Source organism: Arachis hypogaea, chromosome 5 (genome assembly GCF_003086295.3).
Source record: "Arachis hypogaea cultivar Tifrunner chromosome 5, arahy.Tifrunner.gnm2.J5K5, whole genome shotgun sequence".
In the NCBI taxonomy this organism is placed as follows: Eukaryota; Viridiplantae; Streptophyta; class Magnoliopsida; order Fabales; family Fabaceae; genus Arachis; species Arachis hypogaea.
Genome location: NC_092040.1, coordinates 66419882 through 66443765, shown reverse-complemented (window position 1 = coordinate 66443765; position 23884 = coordinate 66419882). Strand labels below are relative to the sequence as shown.

General features: G+C 39.2%; 2 non-coding genes across 2 annotated transcripts; one reads left to right on the top strand and one right to left on the bottom strand.

Moving 5' to 3' along the window:
- Positions 1 to 4712: 4712 nt before the first annotated feature.
- Positions 4713 to 4816, bottom strand: LOC112804789 (small nucleolar RNA R71). The gene has a single exon (XR_003203405.1). It is a non-coding gene; the product is annotated as a small nucleolar RNA R71 (small nucleolar RNA).
- Positions 4817 to 14257: 9441 nt separating this feature from the next.
- Positions 14258 to 14365, top strand: LOC112805087 (small nucleolar RNA R71). Its single transcript, XR_003203697.1, has one exon. It is a non-coding gene; the product is annotated as a small nucleolar RNA R71 (small nucleolar RNA).
- The last annotated feature ends 9519 nt before the right edge of the window (positions 14366 to 23884 follow it).

Genomic DNA, 23884 nt, shown 5'->3' with positions numbered 1-23884 from the left:
AGGCACGCGAGCGCGTCACAGTGATTTCTTCCATTTCGTGCGGTTGCGTGAGCCATGCGCCCGTGTGACTTCTTGCTGGTCATCTCCTCAATTCCTTGTGTTCCTTCCACTTTTGCACACTTCCTCTTCATTCCTTACGCCATTCCTGCCCTATGAAGCCTGAAACACTTAACACACAGATCACGACATCGAATGGTATGAAGGAAAATAAAAATATACAACTAAAAGGTCTTAAGGAAGCAAGTTTTCAATCATAGAATATTTTTAGGAAGGAATTGTAAATACATGCAAATCATATGAATAAGTGAGCGAAGACTTGATAAAACCACACAATTGAACACAATACGAATCTTAAAATAGCGGTTTATCAACATCCCCACACTTAAACATTGGCATGTCCTCATGCTAAGTTGAAGGAGATAAATATGAATGAATAGGGACATGTAAGACTCATGCAATGCAATGCAACCTATATACATATGAATACAACTATATGATTTTGTCTATATGATTAAAAATAGATAAGTTCTCTAAGATAAAATATGAGGCAGATTTCACTGATTCAAATCATATGGTAAAAGCGGGTAAATTTGTAGGAAGATAGCTCGTGAAAGCAGGGAACACAGGATCGAGCATTGAACCCTTACTGTTGGTGCGTGTGGACTCTAATCATCTCTAGTATATGGGGTAATCACTCTATCCTTCTCTAATCATGCTTTCAAAAATTTTGTTTTTCACCTAGTCAATCAACAATTTTAAAGTGCCAATGCAAACATCATGAGATCTTTTCACGGTTGTAATGGGACTAAGGTAAGGTGAGGGTACACATATGGCTAAGTGAGCTTATACATTGAATCTTTAATTAACCTAGGCTCCCACCTAACATACATATACTCTATATAATTTCAACATTCATCTTAGCTACCCAAAATCTCCTTTTCACATTCCATACTCATGGATCAACCTTTATTTTAATTTTATCACATGTGCATTGATTATGAAACTCTGACTTGTCATTGGGGTAATTTTGTTCCCTTATTCACTAAAATAAAGAAATTTTTTTTGTAGCTTATCAATGCACGTAGATTTGTAATCTTTCTTTTATGGTTTCACATGAATAGGTGATGAGCGGATAATTTATACGCTTTTTGGCATTGTTTTTAGGTAGTTTTTAGTAAGTTCAAGCTATTTTTAGGGATGTTTTCATTAGTTTTTATGTTAAATTCACATTTCTGGACTTTACTATGCGTTTGTGTGTTTTTCTGTGATTTCAGGTAAATTCTGGCTAAAATTGAGGGACTTGAGCAAAACTCTGAAAAAGGCTAACAAAAGGACTGCTGATGATGTTGGAATCTGACCTCGCTGCACTCGAAATGAATTTTCTGGTGTTATAGAACTCCAATTGGCGCGCTCTCAACGGCGTTGGAAAGTAGACATCCAGAGCTTTCCAGAAATATATAATAGTCCATACTTTATTCGGAAATTGACGATGTAACTTGGCGTTGAACGCCAAGTACATGCTGCTGTCTGGAGTTAAACGCCAGAAAAATGTCATGATCCGGAGTTGAACGCCCAAAACACGTTATAACTTGGAGTTCAACTCCAAGAGAAGCCTCAGCTCGTGGGTAGATCAAGCTCAGCCCAAGCATACACCAAGTGGGCCCCGGAAGTGAATTTATGCATCAAATACTTACTCATGTAAACCCTAGTAGCTAGTCTAGTATAAATAGGATAAGTTACTATTGTATTGGACATCTTTGGTCTCAGTTTTGTTTTATTCTTCATCTTAGGAGGCTATTGATCACATTCAGGGGGCTGGCCATTCGGCCATGCCTGAACCTTTTACTTATGTATTTTCAACAGTGGAGTTTCTGCACACCATAGATTAAGGGTGTGGAGCTCTGCTGTACCTCAAGTTTCAATACAATTATTATTACTTTCTATTCAATTCTCTTCTATCCTTATTCCAAGATATATGTTACACTTAACTTTGATGAATGTGATGATCCGTGACACTCATCATCATTCTCACCTATGAACGCGCGTGATTGACAACCACTCCCGTTCTACCTTAGGCCGGGCGCATATCTCTTTGATTCCCCAACAGAATCTTCGTGGTATAAGCTAGATAGATGGCGGCATTCATGAGGATCCGGAAAGTCTAAACCTTGTCTATGGTATTCCGAGTAGGATTCTGGGATTGAATGACTGTGACGAGCTTCAAACTCCTGAAGGCTGGGCGTGATGACAAGCACAAAAGAATCAAGGGATTCTATTCCAACCTGATTGAGAACCGACAGATGATTAGCCGTGCTGTGACAGAGCATAGGAATGTTTTCACTAAGAGGATGGGATGTAGCCGTTGACAACGGTGATGCCCTACATACAGCTTGCCATGGAAGGGAGTAGGAAGGATTGGATGAATGTAATAAGAAAATAGAGATATGAGAGGAGCACAGCATCTCCACACACTTATCTGAAATTCCCACCATTGCTGTGGGATCGACCCTTACTCACGTAAGGTATTACTTGGATGACTCAGTACACTTGCTGGTTAAGTTGAACAGAGTTGTGAAAAGAAAGTGCTGAGTTAGTCTTTTTGGCACATGCCAAAGAGCCATTATTGTTGATCACAATTTCGTCCACCAAGTTTTTGGCGCCGTTGCCGGGGATTGTTCGAGTATGGACAACTGACGGTTCATCTTGTTGCTCAGATTAGGTAATTTTCTTTTCAAAAGTTTTTTCAAAATTTTTCTTTTCTTTTTTTCGTTTTTTTTCAAAAATATTTTCGAAAAAAATTTATAAAAATAAAAAAAAATTTTAGAAAATCATAAAAATCAAAAATATTTTGTGTGTCTTGTTTGAGTCTTGAGTCAATTTTTAAGTTTGGTGTCAATTGCATGCTTTAAAAATTTTTCTTGCATTTTTCGAAAATTTCATGCATTCATAGTGTTCTTCATGATCTTCAAGATGTTCTTGACAAGTCTTCTTGTTTGATCTTGATGTTTTCTTGTTTTGTGTTGTTTGTTGTTTTTCATATGCATTTTTTGTTTGTTAGAGTCCATGCATTAAAGATTTCTAAGTTTGGTGTCTTGCATGTTTTCTTTGCATAAAAAATTTTTCAAAATTATGTTCTTGATGTTCATCATGATCTTCAAAGTGTTCTTGGTGTTCATCTTGACATTCATAGTGTTCTTGCATGCATATTGTGTTTTGATCCAAAATTTTCATGTTTTGGGTCATGATTGTGTTTTTCTCTCTCATCTTAAAAATTTCAAAAATAAAAAAAAATATCTTTTCCTTAATTTTCTCATAATTTTCGAAATTTTGGGTTGACTTGGTCAAAAAAATTTTTAAAATTAGTTGTTTCTTACAAGTCAAATCAAAATTTCAATTTTAAAAATCTTATCTTTTCAAAATCTTTTTCAAAAATTATATCTTTTTCATTTTTTCCTCTTTTTCGAAAATTTCAAAAAAATCTTTTTCAAAATATTTTCAAAATCTTTTCCTTATCTTTATATCAAATTTTTGAAAACTCGCTAACAATTAATGTGATTGATTCAAAAATTTGAAGTTTGTTACTTTCTTGTTAAGAAAGGTTCAATCTTTAAGTTCTAGAATCTTATCTTGAAGTTTCTTGTTGGTGAAGTAAGTAATTTTAAATTTAAAAATTAAATCTTTCTATCTTTTATCTTATCTTTTTCAAAAATTTTATCTTTTTCAAAATTTGATTTCAAAATATCTTATCTAACTTCTTATCTTCTTATCTTTTTCAAATTTGATTTTAATATCTTTTTCAATCAACTAACTAACTTTTTGTTTGTTTCTTATCTTTTTCAAAACCACCTAAACTATTTTTCCCTCTCTAATTTTCGAAAATACTTCTCTCTTTTTCAAAAATTCTTTTTAATTGTTTTAAATTTTAATTTTAATCTTATCTTATCTCTAATTTTTGAAAATTACTAACCCCTTTTTCAAAATTATTTTCGAAATTCTCCCCTTCTTTTCTTATTCTATTTATTTATTCAATTACTAACACTTCTCTTCACCTCTCTCCACCAAATATCCAAATCCCCTTTTCTACTTTCTTCCCCCCTTTCTTCTTCTACTAACATAAAGGAATCTCTATACTGTGACATAGAGGATTCCTCTTCTTTTCTTGTTTTCTTCTCTTTCATATGAGCAGGAACAAGGAAAAAGGCACTCTTGTTGAAATTGATCCAGAACCTGAAAGGACTCTGAAGATAAAATTAAGAGAAGCTAAATTACAACAATCTAAAGGTAACCTTTCAAAAATATTAGAACAAGAGAAGGAGATGGCAGCCGAAAATAATAATAATGCAAGGAGAATGCTTGGTGACTTCACAAAGCCAACGTCCAAGTTTGATGGAAGAAGCATCTCCATTCCTGCCATTGGAGCCAACAACTTTGAGCTGAAACCTCAGCTAGTTGCCTTAATGCAACAAAACTGCAAGTTTTATGGACTTCCATCTGAAGATCCTTATTAGTTTTTAACTGAGTTCTTGCAGATCTGTGAGACTGTAAAGACGAATGGAGTTGATCCTGAAGTCTACAGAATCATGCTTTTCCCTTTTGCTGTAAGAGACAGAGCTAGAATATGGTTGGATTCACAACCCAAGGATAGCCTGGACTCCTAGGATAAGCTAGTCACTGCCTTCTTGGATAAATTCTTTCCTCCTCAAAAGCTGAGCAAGTTGAGAGTGGATGTTCAAACCTTCAAACAAAAAGATGGTGAATCCCTCTATGAAGCATGGGAAAGATACAAGCAGCTGACCAAAAGATGTCCATCTGACATGTTTTCAGAATGGACCATATTAGATATATTTTATCATGGTTTAAGTGAATTTTCGAAAATGTCATTGGACCATTCTGCAGGTGGATCTATTCACCTAAAGAAAATGCCTAAAGAGGCTCAAGAACTCATTGATATGGTTGCAAACAACCAATTCATGTACACTTCTGAGAGGAATTCCGTGAATAATGGGATACCTCAGAAGAAAGGAGTTCTTGAAATTGATGCTCTGAATGCCATATTGGCTCAGAACAAAGTGTTGACTCAACAAGTCAACATGATCTCTCAAAGTCTGAATGGATGGCAACATGCATCCAACAGTACTAAAGAGGCAGCTTCTGAAGAAGCTTATGATCCTGAGAACCCTGCCATGATAGAGGTTAATTACATGGGTGAACCTTATGGAAACACCTATAACTCATCATGGAAAAATCATCCAAATTTCTCATGGAAGGATCAACAAAAGCCTCAACAAGGCTTTAACAATGGTGGATGCAATAGGCTGAGCAATAGCAAGCCATATCCATCATCTTCTCAGCAACAGACAGAGAATTCTGAACAAAACATTTCTAATTTAGCCAATTTAGTCTCTGATCTGTCAAAGGCCACTTTCAGTTTCATGAATGAAACAAGATCCTCCATGAGAAATCTAGAGGCACAAGTGGGCCAGCTGAGTAAGAAAGTCATTGAAACTCCTCCCAGTATTCTCCCAAGCAATACAGAAGAGAATCCAAAAGGAGAGTGCAAGGCCATTGATGTGATCAATGTGGCCGAATGCACAAGGGAGGAGGAGGACAAAAATCCTAGTGAGGAAGACCTCCTAGGACGTCCTTCAAGCAAGAAGGAGTTTCCTATTAAGGATCAAAAGGAATTTGAGGCTCATACAGAGACCATAGAGATTCCACTAAATCTCCTTCTGCCATTCATGAGCTCTGAAGACTATTCTTCCTCTGAAGAGGATGAAGATGTGACTGAAGAGCAAGTTGCTCAATATTTAGGAGCTATCATGAAGCTGAATGCCAAGTTGTTTGGCAATGAGACTTGGGAAAGTGAACCTCCCTTGCTCATTAATGACCTAGATACCTGGATTCAGCAAACTCTACCTCAAAAAAAAACAAGATCCTGGCAAGTTCTTAATACCTTGTACCATAGGCACCATGACCTTTGAAAAGGCTCTATGTGATCTGGGGTCAGGGATAAATCTTATGCCACTCTCTGTAATGGAGAAGCTGGGAATCATTGAGGTACAACCTGCCTTGTTCTCATTACAATTGGCAGACAAGTCATTGAGACAAGCTTATGGAATAGTGGAGGACGTGTTAGTAAAGGTTGAAGGCCTTTACATCCCTGCTGATTTCATAATCTTAGACACTAGGAAGGAACAGGATGAATGCATCATCCTTGGAAGACCTTTCCTGGCCACAGCAGAAGCTGTGATAGATATCAATAGAGGTGAATTAGTCCTTCAATTGAATGGGGACTACTGGTGCACGAAATTGTGATCATCAATGGCGCCATCAACATGGTACGCACAATTGCAATCTCACTTCTTTATCACAACTTTGCACAACTAACCAGCAAGTGTACTAGGTCGTCCAAGTATTAAACCTTACGCGAGTAAGGGTCGATCCCACAGAGATTATTGGTATGAAGCAAGCTATGGTCACCTTGTAAATCTTAGTCAGGCAAACTCAAATGGTTATGAATGATGAATAAAACATAAAGATAAAGATAGAGATACTTATGTAATTCATTGGTAAGAATTTCAGATAAGCGTATGAAGATGCTTGTCCCTTCCGTCTCTCTGCTTTCCTACTGTCTTCATCCAATCCTTCTTACTCCTTTCCATGGCAAGCTTATGCAAGGGTTTCACCGTTGTCAGTGGCTACCTCCCATCCTCTCAGTGGAAATGTTCAACGCACCCTGTCACGGCACAGCTATCCATCTGTCGGTTCTCAATCAGGCCGGAATAGAATCCAGTGATTCTTTTGCGTCTGTCACTAACGCCCCGCCCTCAGGAGTTTGAAACTCGTCACAGTCATTCAATCATTGAATCCTACTCAGAATACCACAGACAAGGTTTAGACCTTCCGGATTCTCTTGAATGCCGCCATCAGTTCTAGCCTATACCACGAAGACTCTGATCTCACGGAATGGCTGGCTCGGTTGTCAGGCGAGCGCTCGGTTGTCAGGCGATCAACCATGCATCGTGTATCAGGAATCCAAGAGATATCCACCTAATCTAAGGTAGAACGGAGGTGGTTGTCAGGCACACGTTCATAGGTGAGAATGATGATGAGTGTCACGGATCATCACATTCATCAAGTTGAAGAACAAGTGGTATCTTAGAACAAGAACAAGCGGAATTGAATAGAAGAACAATAGTAATTGCATTAATACTCGAGGTACAGCAGAGCTCCACACCTTAATCTATGGTGTGTAGAAACTCCACCGTTGAAAATACATAAGTGATAATAGTGATCATTGGCTTCGGCCCCAGAGAGGGAACCAGAAGAGCCAAGATGAAAATACAATAGTATAATGTCCTACTTATAGAAAACTAGTAGCCTAGGGTTTACAGAGATCAGTAAATGACATAAAAATCCACTTCCAGGCCCACTTGGTGTGTGCTTGGGCTGAGCATTGAAGTATTTTCGTGTAGAGACTTCTCTTGGAGTTAAACGCCAGCTTTTATGCCAGCTTGGGCGTTTAACTCCCATTCTTGTGCCAGTTCCGGCGTTTAACGTTGGGAATTCTGAGGGTGACTTTGAACGCCGGTTTGGGCCATCAAATCTTGGGCAAAGTATGAACTATCATATATTGCTGGAAAGCCCAGGATGTCTACTTTCCAACGCCGTTGAGAGCGCGCCAATTGGGCTTTTATAGCTCCAGAAAATCCACTTCGAGTGCAGGGAGGTTAGAATCCAACAGCATCTGCAGTCCTTTTTAGTCTCTGAATCAGTGAATTTTTGCTCAGGTCCCTCAATTTCAGCCAGAAAATACCTGAAATCACAGAAAAACACACAAACTCATAGTAAAGTTCAGAAAAGTGATTTTTAACTAAAAACTAATAAAAATATACTAAAAACTAACTAGATCATACTAAAAACATACTAAAAACAATGCCAAAAAGCGTACAAATTATCCGCTCATCACAACACCAAACTTAAATTGTTGCTTGTCCTCAAGCAACTGAAAATCAAATAAGATAAAAAGAAGAGAATATGCAATGAATTCCAAAAACATCTATGAAGATCAGTATTAATTAGATGAGCGGGACTTTTAGCTTTTTGCCTCTGAACAGTTTTGGCATCTCACTCTATCCTTTGAGATTTAGAATGATTGGCTTCTTTAGGAACTCAGAATCCAGATAGTGTCATTGATTCTCCTAGTTAAGTATGATGATTCTTGAACACAGCTACTTATTGAGTCTTGGCCGTGGCCCAAAGCACTCTGTCTTCCAGTATTACCACCGGATACATACATGCCACAGACACATAATTGGGTGAACCTTTTCAGATTGTGACTCAGCTTTGCTAAAGTCCCCAATTAGAGGTGTCCAGGGTTCTTAAGCACACTCATTTTGCCTTGGATCACAACTTTATTTCTTTCTTTTTCTTACTTTTTTTCGAATTTTTTTTCGTTTTTCTCCTTCTCTTTTTTTGTATTCACTACTTTTTCTTGCTTCAAGAATCATTTTTATGATTTTTCAGATCCTCAGTAACATGTCTCCTTTTTCATCATTCTTTCAAGAGCCAACATTCATGAACCACAAATTCAAAAGACATATGCACTGTTTAAGCATACATTCAGAAAACAAAAGTATTGCCACCACATCAAAATAATTAAACTGTTATAAAATTCAAAATTCATGCAATTCTTCTCTTTTTCAATTAAGAACATTTTTCATTCAAGAGAGGTGATGGATTCATAGGACATTCATAACTTTAAGGCATAGACACTAAGACATTAATGATCACAAGACACAAACATAGATAAACATAAGCACTAAAATTCGAAAAACAGAAAATAAAGAACAAGGAAATTAAATAACGGGTCCCCCTTAGTGATGGCGGCTTGTTCTTCCTCTTGAAGATCCTATGGAGTGCTTGAGCTCCTCAATGTCTCTTCCTTGTCTTTGTTGCTCCTCTCTCATGATTCTTTGATCTTCTCTAATTTCATGGAGGAGGATGGAATGTTCTTGGTGCTCCACCCTTAGTTGTCCCATGTTGGAACTCAATTCTCCTAGGGAGGTGTTTAGTTACTCCCAATAGTTTTGTGGAGGAAAGTGCATCCCTTGAGGCATCTCAGGGACTTGATGATGAGAGGGGTCTCTTGTTTGCTCCATCCTCTTCTTAGTGATGGGCTTGTCCTCATCAATGGGGATGTCTCCCTCTATGTCAACTCCAACTGAATAACAGAGGTGACAAATGAGATAAGGAAAGGCTAACCTTGCCAAGGTAGAGGACTTGTCTGCCACCTTATAAAGTTCTTGGGATATAACCTCATGAACTTCTATTTCTTCTCCAATCATGATGCTATGAATCATGATAGCCCGGTCTATAGTAACTTCGGACCGGTTGCTAGTGGGAATGATTGAGCGTTGGATAAACTCCAACCATCCTCTAGCCACGGGCTTGAGGTCATGCCTTCTCAATTGAACCGGCTTTCCTCTTAAATCTCTCTTCCATTGGGCGCCCTCTTCATAGATGACTGTGAGGACTTGGTCCAACCTTTGATCAAAGTTGACCCTTCTAGTGTAAGGATGTTCATCTCCTTGCATCATAGGCAAGTTGAATGCCAACCTTACATTTTCCGGACTAAAATCCAAGTATTTCCCCCGAACCATAGTAAGCCAATTCTTTGGATCCGGGTTCACACTTTGATCATGGTTCTTGGTGATCCATGCATTGGCATAGAACTCTTGAACCATTAAGATTCCGACTTGTTGAATAGGGTTGGTAAGAACTTCCCAACCTCTTCTTCGGATCTCATGTCGGATCTCCGGATATTCACTCTTTTTGAGTGAAAAAGGGACCTCGGGGATCACCTTCTTCAAGGCCACAACTTCATAGAAGTGGTTGGTGCACGAAATTGTGATCTCTTCTTTTCACAACTCAAATAATCCCCGGTAATGAATCCAAAAACTTGGTATTCAATACCATGGCATAAACACAACTTCGCACAACTAACCAGCAAGTGTACTGGGTCGTCCAAGTAATAAACCTTACGCGAGTAAGGGTCGATCCCACAGAGATTGTTGGTATGAAGTAAGCTATGGTCACCTTGTAAATCTCAGTCAGGCAAACTCAAATGGATATGAATGATATACGAATAAAACATAAAGATAAAGATAGAGATACTTATGTAATTCATTGGTAGGAATTTCAGATAAGCGTATGAAGATGCTGTCCCTTCCGTCTCTCTGCTTTCGTACTGCCTTCATCCAATCCTTCTTACTCCTTTCCATGGCAAGCTTAAGCAAGGGTTTCACCGTTGTCAGTGGCTACCTCCCATCCTCTCAGTGGAAATGTTCAACGCACCCTGTCACGGCACGGCTATCCATCTGTCGGTTCTCGATCAGACCGGAATAGAATCCAGTGATTCTTTTGCGTCTGTCACTAACGCCCCGCCTTCAGGAGTTTGAAGCACGTCACAGTTATTCAATCATTGAATCCAACTCAGAATACCACAGACAAGGTTAGACCTTCCAGATTCTCTTGAATGCCGCCATCAGTTCTAGCCTATACCACGAAGACTCTGATCTCACGGAATGGCTGGCTCGTTTGTCAGGCGAGCACTCGGTTGTCAGGCGATCAACCATGCATCGTGTATCAGGACTCCAAGAGATATCCACCCAATCTAAGGTAGAACGGAGGTGGTTGTCAGTCACACGTTCATACGTGAGAATGATGATGAGTGTCACGGATCATCACATTCATCAAGTTGAAGAACAAGTGGTATCTTAGAACAAGAACAAGCGGAATTGAATAGAAGAACAATACTAATTGCATTAATACTCGAGGTACAGCAGAGCTCCACACCTTAATCTATGGTGTGTAGAAACTCCACCGTTGAAAATACATAAGTGATAAAAGTGATCATTGGTTTCGGCCCCAGAGAGGGAACCAGAAGAACCGAGATGAAAATACAATAGTAAAAGATCCTACTTATAGAGAACTAGTAGCCTAGGGTTTACAGAGATGAGTAAATGACATAAAAATCCATTTCCGGGCCCACGTGGTGTGTGCTTGGGCTGAGCAATGAAGCATTTTCGTGTAGAGACTCTTCTTGGAGTTAAACGCCAGCTTTTATGCCAGTTTGGGCGTTTAACTCCCATTTTGGTGCCAGTTCCGGCGTTTAACGCTGGAATTTCTAAGGGTGACTTTGAACGCCGGTTTGGGCCATCAAATCTTGGGCAAAGTATGAACTATCATATATTGCTGGAAAGCCCAGGATGTCTACTTTCCAACGCCGTTGAGAGCGCGCCAACTGGGCTTCTGTAGCTCCAGAAAATCCACTTAGAGTGCAGGAAGGTCAGAATCCAACAGCATCTGCAGTCCTTTTCAGTCTCTGAATCAGATTTTTGCTCAGGTCCCTCAATTTCAGCCAGAAAATACCTGAAATCACAGAAAAACACACAAACTCATAGTAAAGTCCAGAAAAGTGAATTTTAACTAAAAACTAATAAAAATATACTAAAAACTAACTAGATCATACTAAAAACAATGCCAAAAAGCGTACAAATTATCCGCTCATCAGTGGTCTTGATGCACCCTTGAGATGAATCTCTCCATCTCCCATGACTCGGAGGTGGAAGCTTTTGCCTTCCCTTTCCTCTTTCTAGAGGTTTCTCCGGCCTTGGATGCCATAAATGGTTATGGAAAAACAAAAAGCAATGCTTTTACCACACCAAACTTAAAAGGTTTGCTCGTCCTCGAGCAAAAGAAGAAAGAAGAGAGTAGAAGAAGAAGAAATGAAGGAGATGGAGGGGGCTATGTGGTTCGGCCAAAAGGGAAAGAAGTAGTGTTTAGGTTGTGTGAAAATGAAGGAGTGAAGATGGGTTTATATAGGAGTGGGGAGAGGGGTAGGGTTCGGTCATGTGAGGGTGGGTTTGGGTGGGAAAGTGGTTTGAATTTGAATGGTGAGGTAGGTGGGGTTTTATGAAGGATGGATGTGAGTGGTGAAGAGAAAGATGGGATTTGATAGGTGAAGGGTTTTTGGGGAAGAGGTGTTGAGGTGATTGGTGAATGGGTGAAGAAGAGAGAGAGTGGTGGGGTAGGTGGGGATCCTGTGGGGTCCACAGATCCTGAGGTGTCAAGGAAAAGTCATCCCTGCACCAAGTGGCAACCAAAATTGCTCTTTGTGCCAAATCTGGCGTTAAACGCCGGGCCGGGCTGGTGCCCCTTTCTGGCGTTTAACGCCAAGTTCTTGCCCTTTACTGGCGTTTAACGCCAGTCTGGTGCCCCTTTCTGGCGTTAAACGCCCAGAATGGTGCCAGACTGGGCGTTAAACGCCCATCTGCTAGCCTTACTGGCGTTTAAACGCCAGCAGGTTCTTCCTCCAGGGTGTGCTATTTTTCTTTCTATTTTTCATTCTGTTTTTGCTTTTTCAATTGATTTTGTGACTTCTCATGATCATCAACCTACAAAAAACATAAAATAACAAAGGAAAATAGATAAAATATAACATTGGGTTGCCTCCCAACAAGCGCTTCTTTAATGTCAGTAGCTTGACAGTGGGCTCTCATGGAGCCTCAGAAATGCTCAGAGCAATGTTGGAACCTCCCAACACCAAACTTAGAGTTTGAATGTGGGGGTTCAACACCAAACTTAGAAGTTGGTTGTGGCCTCCCAACACCAAACTTAGAGTTTGACTGTGGGCTCTGTTTGGCTCTGTTTTGAGAGAAGCTCTTCATGCTTCCTCTCCATGATGACAGAGGGATATCCTTGAACCTTAAACACAAAGGATTCTTCATTCACTTGAATGATCAATTCTCCTCTATCAACATCAATCACAACCCTTTGCTATGGCTAGGAAGGGTCTGCCAAGGATGATGGATTCATCCATGCACTTCCCAGTCTCTAGGACTATGAAATCAGCAGGGATGTAATGGTCTTCAACCTTTACCAGATCATCCTCTACAAGTCCATAGGCTTGTTTTCTTGAATTGTCTGCCATCTCTAGTGAGATTTTTGCAGCTTGCACCTCAAAGATCCCTAGCTTCTCCATTACAGAGAGAGGCATGAGGTTTACACTTGACCCTAGGTCACACAAGGCCTTCTTGAAGGTCATGGTGCCTATGGTGCAAGGTATTGAAAACTTCCCGGGATCCTGTCTCTTTTGAGGTAATTTCTGCCTAGACAAGTCATCCAATTCTTTGGTGAGCAAAGGGGGTTCATCCTCCCAAGTCTCATTTCCAAATAACTTGTCATTTAGCTTCATGATTGCTCCAAGGTATTTAGCAACTTGCTCTTCAGTGACATACTCATCCTCTTCAGAGGAAGAATACTCATCAGAGCTCATAAATGGCAGAAGTAAGTCCAATGGAATCTCTATGGTCTCATTTTGAGCCTCAGATTCCCATGGTTCCTCATTAGGGAACGCATTGGAGGCCAGTGGACGTCCATTGAGGTCTTCCTCAGTGGTGTTCACTGCCTCTTCCTCCTCTCCAAATTCGGCCATGTTGATGGCTTTGCACTCTCCTTTTGGATTTTCTTCTGTATTGCTTGGAAGAGTACTAGGAGGGAGTTCAGTAATTTTCTTACTCAGCTAACCCACTTGTCCCTCCAAGTTTCTAATGGAGGACCTTGTTTCAGTCATGAAACTTTGAGTGGTTTTGATCAGATCAGAGACCATGGTTACTAAGTCAGAGGTGTTCTGCTTAGGACTCTCTGTCTGTTGCTGAGAAGATGATGGAAAAGGCTTGCCACTGCTAAACCTGTTTCTTCCACCATTATTATTGTTGAAACCTTGTTGAGGTCTCTGTTGATCCTTCCATGAAAGATTTGGATGATTTCTCCATGAAGGATTGTAGGTGTTTCCATAGGGTTCTCCCATGTAATTCACCTCTTCCATTGAAGGGTTCTCAGGATCATAAGCTTCTTCCTCAGATGAAGCTTCCTTAGTACTGCTTGGTGCATTTTGCATTCCAGACAGACTTTGAGAAATCATATTGACTTGTTGAGTCAATATTTTGTTCTAAGCCAATATGGCATTCAGAGTATCAATCTCAAGAACTCCTTTCTTCTGATTAGTCCCATTGTTCACAGGATTCCTTTCAGAAGTGTACATGAATTGGTTATTTGCAACCATTTCAATCAGCTCTTGAGCTTCTGTAGGCGTCTTCTTCAGATGAAGAGATCCTCCAGCAGAGCTATCCAAAGACATTTTGGATAGTTCAGAGAGACCATCATAGAAAATACCTATGATGCTCCATTCAGAAAGCATATCAGTGGGACACTTTCTGATTAATTTTTTGTATCTTTCCCAAGCTTCATAGAGGGATTCTCCTTCCTTCTGTCTGAAGGTTTGGACTTCCACTCTAAGCTTACTCAATTTTTGAGGTGGAAAGAACTTTGCCAAGAAGGCATTGACTAGCTTTTCCCAAGAGTTCAGGCTTTCTTTAGGTTGTGAGTCCAACCATGTCCTAGCTCTGTCTCTTATAGCAAAAGGGAATAGCATAAGTCTGTAGACCTCAGGGTCAACCTCATTAGTCTTGACAGTGTCACAGATTTGCAAGAACTCAGCTAAGAACTGATGAGGATCTTCCAATGGAAGTCCATGGAACTTGCAATTCTGTTGTATTAGAGAAACTAATTGAGGCTTAAGCTCAAAGTTGTTTGCTCCAATGGCAGGGATAGAGATGCTTCTCCCATAAAAGTCGGGAATAGGTGCAGTAAAGTCACCCAGCACCTTCCTTGCATTGTTGGCATTGTTGTTGTTTTCGGCTGCCATGGGTTCTTCTTCTTTGAAGATTTCTGTTAGGTCCTCTACAGAGATTTGTGCCTTAGCTTCTCTTAGCTTTCGCTTCAAGGTCCTTTCAGGTTCAGGGTCAGCCTCAACAAGAATGCTTTTGTCTTTGCTCCTGCTCATAAGAAAGAGAAGAGAACAAGAAAATGTGGAATCCTCTATGTCACAGTATAGAGATTTCTTGAGGTGTCAGAGGAAAAGAAAAATAGAAGGCAGAAGTAGAAAATTCGAACTTATCAAAGAAGATGGAGTTCGGATTTGTGCATTAAAGAATAGTGTTAGTCCATAAATAGAAGGATGTGAGAAGAGGGGAAGTAATTTTCGAAAAGATTAAAAAGATTTTAAAAACATTTTGAAAAACTTTAATTGATCTTCGAAAATAAGAGTGGAAAAGAAATCAAGTGATTTTTGAAAAAGATTTTATTGAAAACTATTTTGAAAAAGATGTGATTGAGAAGATATGATTTGAAAAACATTTTAAAAAGATCTGATTTTGAAAATTAATGACTTGGCTATCAAGAAAAGATATGATTCAAACATTAAACCTTTCTCAACAGAAAAGGTAACATACTTGATATGTTGAATCAAATCATTAATTGATAGCAAGTATCCTTAAAAATAGAAAGAAATTGATTTTGAAGAAGATTAGATTGAAAAGATTTGATTTGAAAAGATTTTGAAAACTAAAAAAAAAATTTTGATTTGAAAACAAAATCTTCCCTCTTGTGCCATCCTGGCGTTAAACGCCCAGAATGGTGCACATTCTGGCATTTAACGCCCAAACTACTACCCTTTTGGGCGTTAAACGCCCAGCCAGGCACCCTGGCTGGCGTTTAAACGCCAGTTTGCCCTTCTTCACTGGGCGTTTTGAACGCCCAGCTTTTTCTGTGCAATTCCTCTGCTGTATGTTCTGAATCTTCAATTCTCTGTATTATTGACTTGAAAAGACACAAATTAAAAATATTTTTGGATTTTTAAAGAACAATCAAAATGCAACTAAAAGCAAATAACAATGCATGCAAGACACCAAACTTAGCAGTTTGTATACTACTGACACTAACAAAATGAGAATGCATATGAGACACATAAAACACTCAAGTCAAGAGAATTTTAAAAATCAGAGCAATATAACCATCAAGAACAACTTGAAGATTGATGAAGACACATGCATGAATGCAAAAAGAACAAAAACATGCAATTGACACCACTTAACATGAAACACTAGACTCAAACAAGAAATTTTTTTTGGATTTTATGATTTTGTAATTTTTTTGGTTTTTTTCGAAAATTAAGTGGAAAAGAAAATAAAGATATCAAAATTCTTAATGAGAATTCCAGGAATCATGCAATGTTTAGTCTAAGACTCCGGTCCAGGAATTAGACATGGCTTCACAGCCAGCCAAGCTTTCAAAGAAAGCTTCGGTCCAAAACACTAGACATGGCCAATGGCCAGCCAAGCCTTAGCAGATCACTGCTCCAACAGCAAGATTGATAGAAATCAACATGCTCTTGTGATGATAAGTTGAAACCTCGGTCCAATGAAATTAGACATGGCTTCACAGCCAGCCAGACTTCAATAGATCATCATGAAACTCTATAATTCATTCTTAAGAATTCTGAAGAAAAAAAATACCTAATCTAAGCAACAAGATGAACCGTCAGTTGTCCATACTCGAACAATCCCCGGCAACGGCGCCAAAAACATGGTGCACGAAATTGTGATCATCAATGGCGCCATCAACATGGTACGCACAATTGCAATCTAACTTCTTTATCACAACTTCACACAACTAACCAGCAAGTGTACTGGGTCGTCCAAGTAATAAACCTTACACGAGTATGAAGATAAAGATAAAGATGAATAAAATGGTTATGAATGATGAATAAAACATAAAGATAAAGATAGAGATACTTATGTAATTCATTGGTAGGAATTTCAGATAAGCGTATGAAGATGCTTGTCCCTTCCGTCTCTCTGCTTTTCTACTGTCTTCATCCAATCCTTCTTACTCCTTTCCATGGCAAGCTTATGCAAGGGTTTCACCGTTGTCAGTGGCTACCTCCCATCCTCTCAGTGGAAATGTTCAACGCACCCTGTCATGGCACGGCTATCCATCTGTCGATTCTCAATCAGGCCGGAATAGAATCCAGTGATTCTTTTGCGTCTGTCACTAACGCCCTGCCCTCAGGAGTTTGAAGCTCGTCACAGTCATTCAATCATTGAATCCTACTCAGAATACCACAGACAAGGTTTAGACCTTCCGGATTCTCTTGAATGCCGCCATCAGTTCTAGCCTATACCACGAAGACTCTGATCTCACGGAATGGCTGGCTCGGTTGTCAGGCGAGCGCTCGGTTGTCAGGCGATCAACCATGCATCGTGTATCAGGAATCCAATAGATATCCACCCAATCTAAGGTAGAACGGAGGTGGTTGTCAGTCACACGTTCATAGGTGAGAATGATGATGAGTGTCACGGATCATCACATTCATCAAGTTGAAGAACAAGTGGTATTTTAGAACAAGAACAAGCGGAATTGAATAGAAGAACAATAGTAATTGCATTAATACTCGAGGTACAGCAGAGCTCCACACCTTAATCTATGGTGTGTAGAAACTCCACCATTGAAAATACATAAGTGATAATAGTGATCATTGGCTTCGGCCCCAAAGAGGGAACCAGAAGAGCCAAGATGAAAATACAATAGTATAATGTCCTACTTATAGAAAACTAGTAGCCTAGGGTTTACAGAGATGAGTAAATGACATAAAAATCCACTTCCAGGCCCACTTGGTGTGTGCTTGGGCTGAGCATTAAAGCATTTTCGTGTAGAGACTTCTCTTGGAGTTAAACGCCAGCTTTTATGCCAGTTTGGGCGTTTAACTCCCATTCTTGTGCCAGTTCCGGCGTTTAACGCTGGGAATTCTGAGGGTGACTTTGAACGCCGGTTTGGGCCATCAAATCTTGGGCAAAGTATGGACTATCATATATTGCTGGAAAGCCCAGGATGTCTACTTTCCAACGCCATTGAGAGCGCGCCAATCGGGCTTCTGTAGCTCCAGAAAATCCACTTCGAGTGCAGGGAGGTCAGAATCCAACAGCATCTGCAGTCCTTTTTAGTCTCTGAATCGGTGAATTTTTGCTCAGGTCCCTCAATTTCAGCCAGAAAATACCTGAAATCACAGAAAAACACACAAACTCATAGTAAAGTCCAGAAAAGTGATTTTTAACTAAAAACTAATAAAAATATACTAAAAACTAACTAGATCATACTAAAAACATACTAAAAACAATGCCAAAAAGCGTACAAATTATCCGCTCATCACAACACCAAACTTAAATTGTTTCTTGTCCTCAAGCAACTGAAAATCAAATAAGATAAAAAGAAGAGAATATGCAATGAATTCAAAAAACATCTATGAAGATCAGTATTAATTAGATGAGCGGGACTTTTAGCTTTTTGCCTCTGAACAGTTTTGGCATCTCACTCTATCCTTTGAGATTCAGAATGATTGGCTTCTTTAGGAACTCAGAATCTAGATAGTGTCATTGATTCTCCTAGTTAAGTATGATGATTCTTGAACACAGCTACTTGTTGAGTCTTGGCCGTGGCCCAAAGCACTCTGTCTTCCAGTATTACCACCGGATACATACATGCCACAGACACATAATTGGGTGAACCTTTTCAGATTGTGACTTAGCTTTGCTAAAGTCCCCAATTAGAGGTGTCCAGGGTTCTTAAGCACACTCATTTTGCCTTGGATCACAACTTTATTTCTTTATTTTTCTTACTTTTTTTCGAATTTTTTTTCGTTTTTCTCCTTCTCTTTTTTTTGTATTCACTGCTTTTTCTTGCTACAAGAATCATTTTTATGATTTTTCAGATCCTCAGTAACATGTCTCTTTTTTCATCATTCTTTCAAGAGCCAACATTCATGAACCACAAATTCAAAATACATATGCACTGTTTAAGCATACATTCAGAAAACAAAAGTATTGCCACCACATCAAAATAATTAAACTGTTATAAAATTCAAAATTCATGCAATTTTTCTCTTTTTCAATTAAGAACATTTTTCATTCAAGAGAGGTGATGGATTCATAGGACATTCATAACTTTAAGGCATAGACACTAAGACACTAATGATCACAAGACACAAACATAGATAAACATAAGCACTAAAATTCGAAAAACAGAAAATAAAGAACAAGGAAATTAAAGAACGGGTCCACCTTAGTGATGGCGGCTTGTTCTTCCTCTTGAAGATCCTATGGAGTGCTTGAGCTCCTCAAAGAAGAAGGTGATCCCTGAGGTCCCTTTCAAGCTCAAGAAGAATGAGTATCCGGAGATCTGACATGAGATCCAAAGAAGAGGTTGGGAAGTCTTAACCAACCCCATGCAACAAGTCGGAATCTTAATGGTTCAAGAGTTCTATGCCAATGCATGGATCACTAGGAACCATGATCAAAGTATGAACCCGAATCCAAAGAATTATCTCACAATGGTTCGGGGGAAATACTTAGATTTTAGTCCGAAAAATGTGAGGTTGGCGTTTCACTTGCCTATGATGCAAGGAGATGAATGCCCCTACACTAGAAGGGTCAACTTTAATCAAAGGTTGGACCAAGTCCTAATAGACATATGTGTGGAAGGAGCCCAATGGAGAATAGACTCCAAAGGCAAGCCAGTTCAACTAAGAAGACTGGACCTCAAGCCTGTGGCTAGAGGATGGTTGGAGTTCATTCAACGCTCCATCATTCCCACTAGCAACCGATCTGAAGTTACTGTGGATCGGGCCATCATGATTCATAGCATCATGATTGGAGAGGAAGTAGAAGTTCATGAGGTCATCTCCAATGAACTCTACAAAATAGCTGACAAGTCCTCCACCATGGCAAGGCTAGCTTTTCCTCACCTTATTTGCCATCTATGTTACTCAGCTGGAGTTATCATAGAAGGAGACATCTCCATTGAAGAGGATAAGCCCATCACCAAGAAGAGGATGGAGCAAGCAAGAGAGACCCTTCACGGTTCTCAAGAGATGCATGAGGAAGCTCATCATCAACAAACCCCTGAGATGCCTCAAGGGATGCACTTTCCTCCTAACAACTATTGGGAGCAACTCAACACCTCTTTAGAAGATTTGAGCCACAATGTGGAACAATTAAGGGTGGAACATTATGAGCACTCCATCATTCTCCAAGAAATAAGAGAAGATCAAAAAGCAATGAGGGAGGAGCAACAAAGGCAAGGAAGGGACATAGAAGAGCTTAAGGACATTGTTGGTCCTTCAAGAAGAAGACGCCACTAAAGGTGGATTCATTCCTTGTTTTTATTTCTTTCTGTTTTCGAGTTTGAATATTGTGTTTATCTATGTTTTGTGTCTCTACTTCATGATCATTAGTATGTAGTAACTATGTCTTAAAGCTATGAATAAAATCCATTAATCCTTCACTTCTCTTAAATGAAAAATGTTTTAATTCAAAAGAACAAGAAATACATGAATTTTGAATTTATCCTTGAATTTAATTTAATTATATTGATGTGGTGACAATACTTTTTGTTTTCTGAATGAATGCTTGAACAGTGCATATTTTTGATCTTGTTGTTTATGAATGTTAAAACTGTTGGCTCTTGAAAGAATGATGAACAAAGAAAAATGTTATTGATGATCTGAAAAATCATGAAATTGATTCTTGAAGCAAGAAAAAGCAGTGAACAAGAAAAAGCTTGCGAAAAAAAATAAAAAGAAAAAAATGGCGAAAAAAATAGAAAGAAAAAGAAAAAGCAAGCAGAAAAAGCCAATAGCCCTTAAAACCAAAAGGCAAGGGTAAAAAGGATCCAAGGCTTTGAGCATCAATGGATAGGAGGGCCCAAGGAAATAAAATCCAGGCCTAAGCGGCTAAATCAAGTTGTCCCTAACCATGTGCTTGTGTCATGAAGGTCCAAGTGAAAGGCTTGAGACTGAGTGGTTAAAGTCGTGATCCAAAGCAAAAAGAGTGTACTTAAGAGCTCTGGACACCTCTAACTGGGGACTCTAGCAAAGCTGAGTCACAATCTGAAAAGGTTCACCCAGTCATGTGTCTGTGACATTTATGTATCCGGTGGTAATACTGGAAAACAAAATGCTTAGGGCCACAGCCAAGACTCATAAGTAGATGTGTTCAAGAATCAACATGCTTAACTAGGAAAGTCAATAACACTATCTGAAATTCTAAGTTCCTAGAGAAGCCAATCATTCTAAACTTCAAAGGAAAAAGTGAGATGCCAAAACTGTTCAGAAGCAAAAAGTTACAAGTCCCGCTCACCTAATTATAATTAATATTCATTGATATTTTGGAATTTATAGTATATTATCTTCTTTTTATCCTAATTGATTTTCAGTTGCTTGGGGACAAGCAACAATTTAAGTTTGGTGTTGTGATGAGCGGATAATTTATACGCTTTTTGGCATTGTTTTTAGGTAGTTTTTAGTAAGTTCAAGCTACTTTTAGGGATGTTTTCATTAGTTTTTATGTTAAATTCACATTTCTGGACTTTACTATGAGTTTGTGTGTTTTTCTATGATTTCAGGTAATTTTTGGCGGAAATTGAGGGACTTGAGCAAAACTCTGAAAAAGGCTAACAAAAGGACTGCTGATGTTGTTGGAATCTGACCTCCCTGCACTCGAAATAGACTTTCTAGAGCTACAGAACTCCAATTGGCGCGCTCTCAACGGCGTTGGAAAGTAGACATCCATAGCTTTCCAGCAATATATAATGGTTCATACTTTATTCGGAAATTGATGACGTAACTTGGCGTTGAACGCCAAGTACATGCTGCTATTTGGAGTTAAACGCCAGAAAAACGTCATGATCCGGAGTTGAACGCCCAAAACACGTTATAACTTGGAGTTCAACTCCAAGAGAAGCCTCAGCTCGTGGATAGATCAAGCTCAGCCCAAGCATACACCAAGTGGGCCCCGGAACTGAATTTATGCATCAAATACTTACTCTTGTAAACCCTAGTAGCTAGTCTAGTATAAATAGGATAAGTTACTATTGTATTAGACATCTTTGGTCTCAGTTTTGTTTTATTCTTCATCTTAGGAGGCTATTGATCACATTCAAGGGGCTGGCCATTCGGCCATGCCTGAACCTTTTACTTATGTATTTTCAACAGTGGAGTTTCTGCACACCATAGATTAAGGGTGTGGAGCTCTGCTGTACCTCAAGTTTCAATACAATTATTATTACTTTCTATTCAATTCTCTTCTATCCTTATTCCAAGATATATGTTACACTTAACTTTGATGAATGTGATGATCCGTGACACTCATCATCATTCTCACCTATGAACGCGCGTGACTGACAACCACTCCCGTTCTACCTTAGGCCGGGCGCATATCTCTTAGATTCCCCAACAGAATCTTCGTGGTATAAGCTAGATAGATGGCGGCATTCATGAGGATCCGGAAAGTCTAAACCTTGTCTATGGTATTCCGAGTAGGATTCTGGGATTGAATGACTGTGACGAGCTTCAAACTCCTGAAGGCTTGGCGTGATGACAAGCGCAAAAGAATCAAGGGATTCTATTCCAACCTGATTGAGAACCGACAGATGATTAGCCGTGCTGTGACAGAGCATAGGAACGTTTTTACTGAGAGGATGGGATGTAGCCATTGACAACGGTGATGCCCTACATACAGCTTGCCATGGAAGGGAGTAGGAAGGATTGGATGAATGTAATAAGAAAATAGAGATACGAGAGGAGCACAGCATCTCCACATACTTATCTGAAATTCCCACCATTGCTGTACATAAGTATTTCTATCCCTTTTTATTTTCTATTTATTTATTAATTTTCGAAACCCATAACCAATTAATCTGCCTAACTGAGATTTACAAGGTGACCATAGCTTGCTTCATACCAACAATCTCTGTGGGATCGACCCTTACTCACGTAAGGTATTACTTGGATGACCCAGTACACTTGCTGGTTAAGTTGAACGGAATTGTGAAAAGAAAGTGATGAGTTAGTCTTTTTGGCACATGCCAAAGAGCCATTATTGTTTATCACAATTTCGTCCACCAATAGGTACCCAAATTCCCTTTGTTTTATCATGACATATTCTCCTATTACCCTTTATTCCAACAATTTTTCCATACTCAGTTAACACACAATTTCTATCTTAAGCTAACCAAAGATTCAATTAGGATTTTCAATTGTTTTTCTGCTTAAGGCTAGTAATGTGGTAAAATATAGAACAAATGGGATTAAATACGGCTCAAAGTGGTTAACAAAGGTAATTAAAAGGGTCGGCTTATTTGGGATACGTGAGCTAAACAAACAATGGCATCAATCATATGCATGCACATAACACATTAACATTGGACATATAGGATAAAACAAAATTCAGATTACAATCATAGAGAAGTAAACACAAGAAAGAAAAATGTTTATGGTTAAATAGTATAACCATGTATTTAGGCTCAAAGTCTCACGGGTTGTGTGCTCTTTTAGCTCAAAAATCCTATTTCAACTTCAAATAAATTTAACATAAATGTTTTGATTTAAATTATTAAAATTTTTAAAAAATATATGGTCTTAAAAGAAACTTATTATCTTTTCAATCAGGTAGAACATGCATGCAATTAACCTACTACTATGCAATCTATTCTATTCTAAAGAAAAAGAAATTGGTGTTAGGGGGGAAGAATTACCTCCGGAAGTCAGGTACTAACCGACTTCCCCACACTTAAGGCTTTGCATCGTCCTCGGTGCCATCTGTCAGGAACAAGGGTGGACTGGTGGCAGTATCTCCACAGTCGGGACCGTCATAGCTCCCTGTGATGGTAAAAGAAGTGGAGTTCGGAGTGCCTGCATCCTCGTCAGGTCTGTGGTTGCCTGTGAGTAACTCCTTGAGGTATTTGAATCGACGGTGGTTGCGGCGCTCTCGTAGCTTCACTTTCGGGTCTTGCCGGTCCAACCTCTCAAGTATTTAATGCAGCAGCTGACTAGTAGAAGGTGAAATGTCTGCAGCATGTTCTGCGGACTGGTTGGTAGTGGCTAGTGGAGGCCTAAGATATCTTCCGTTAGGGATGTATTGATCATCCC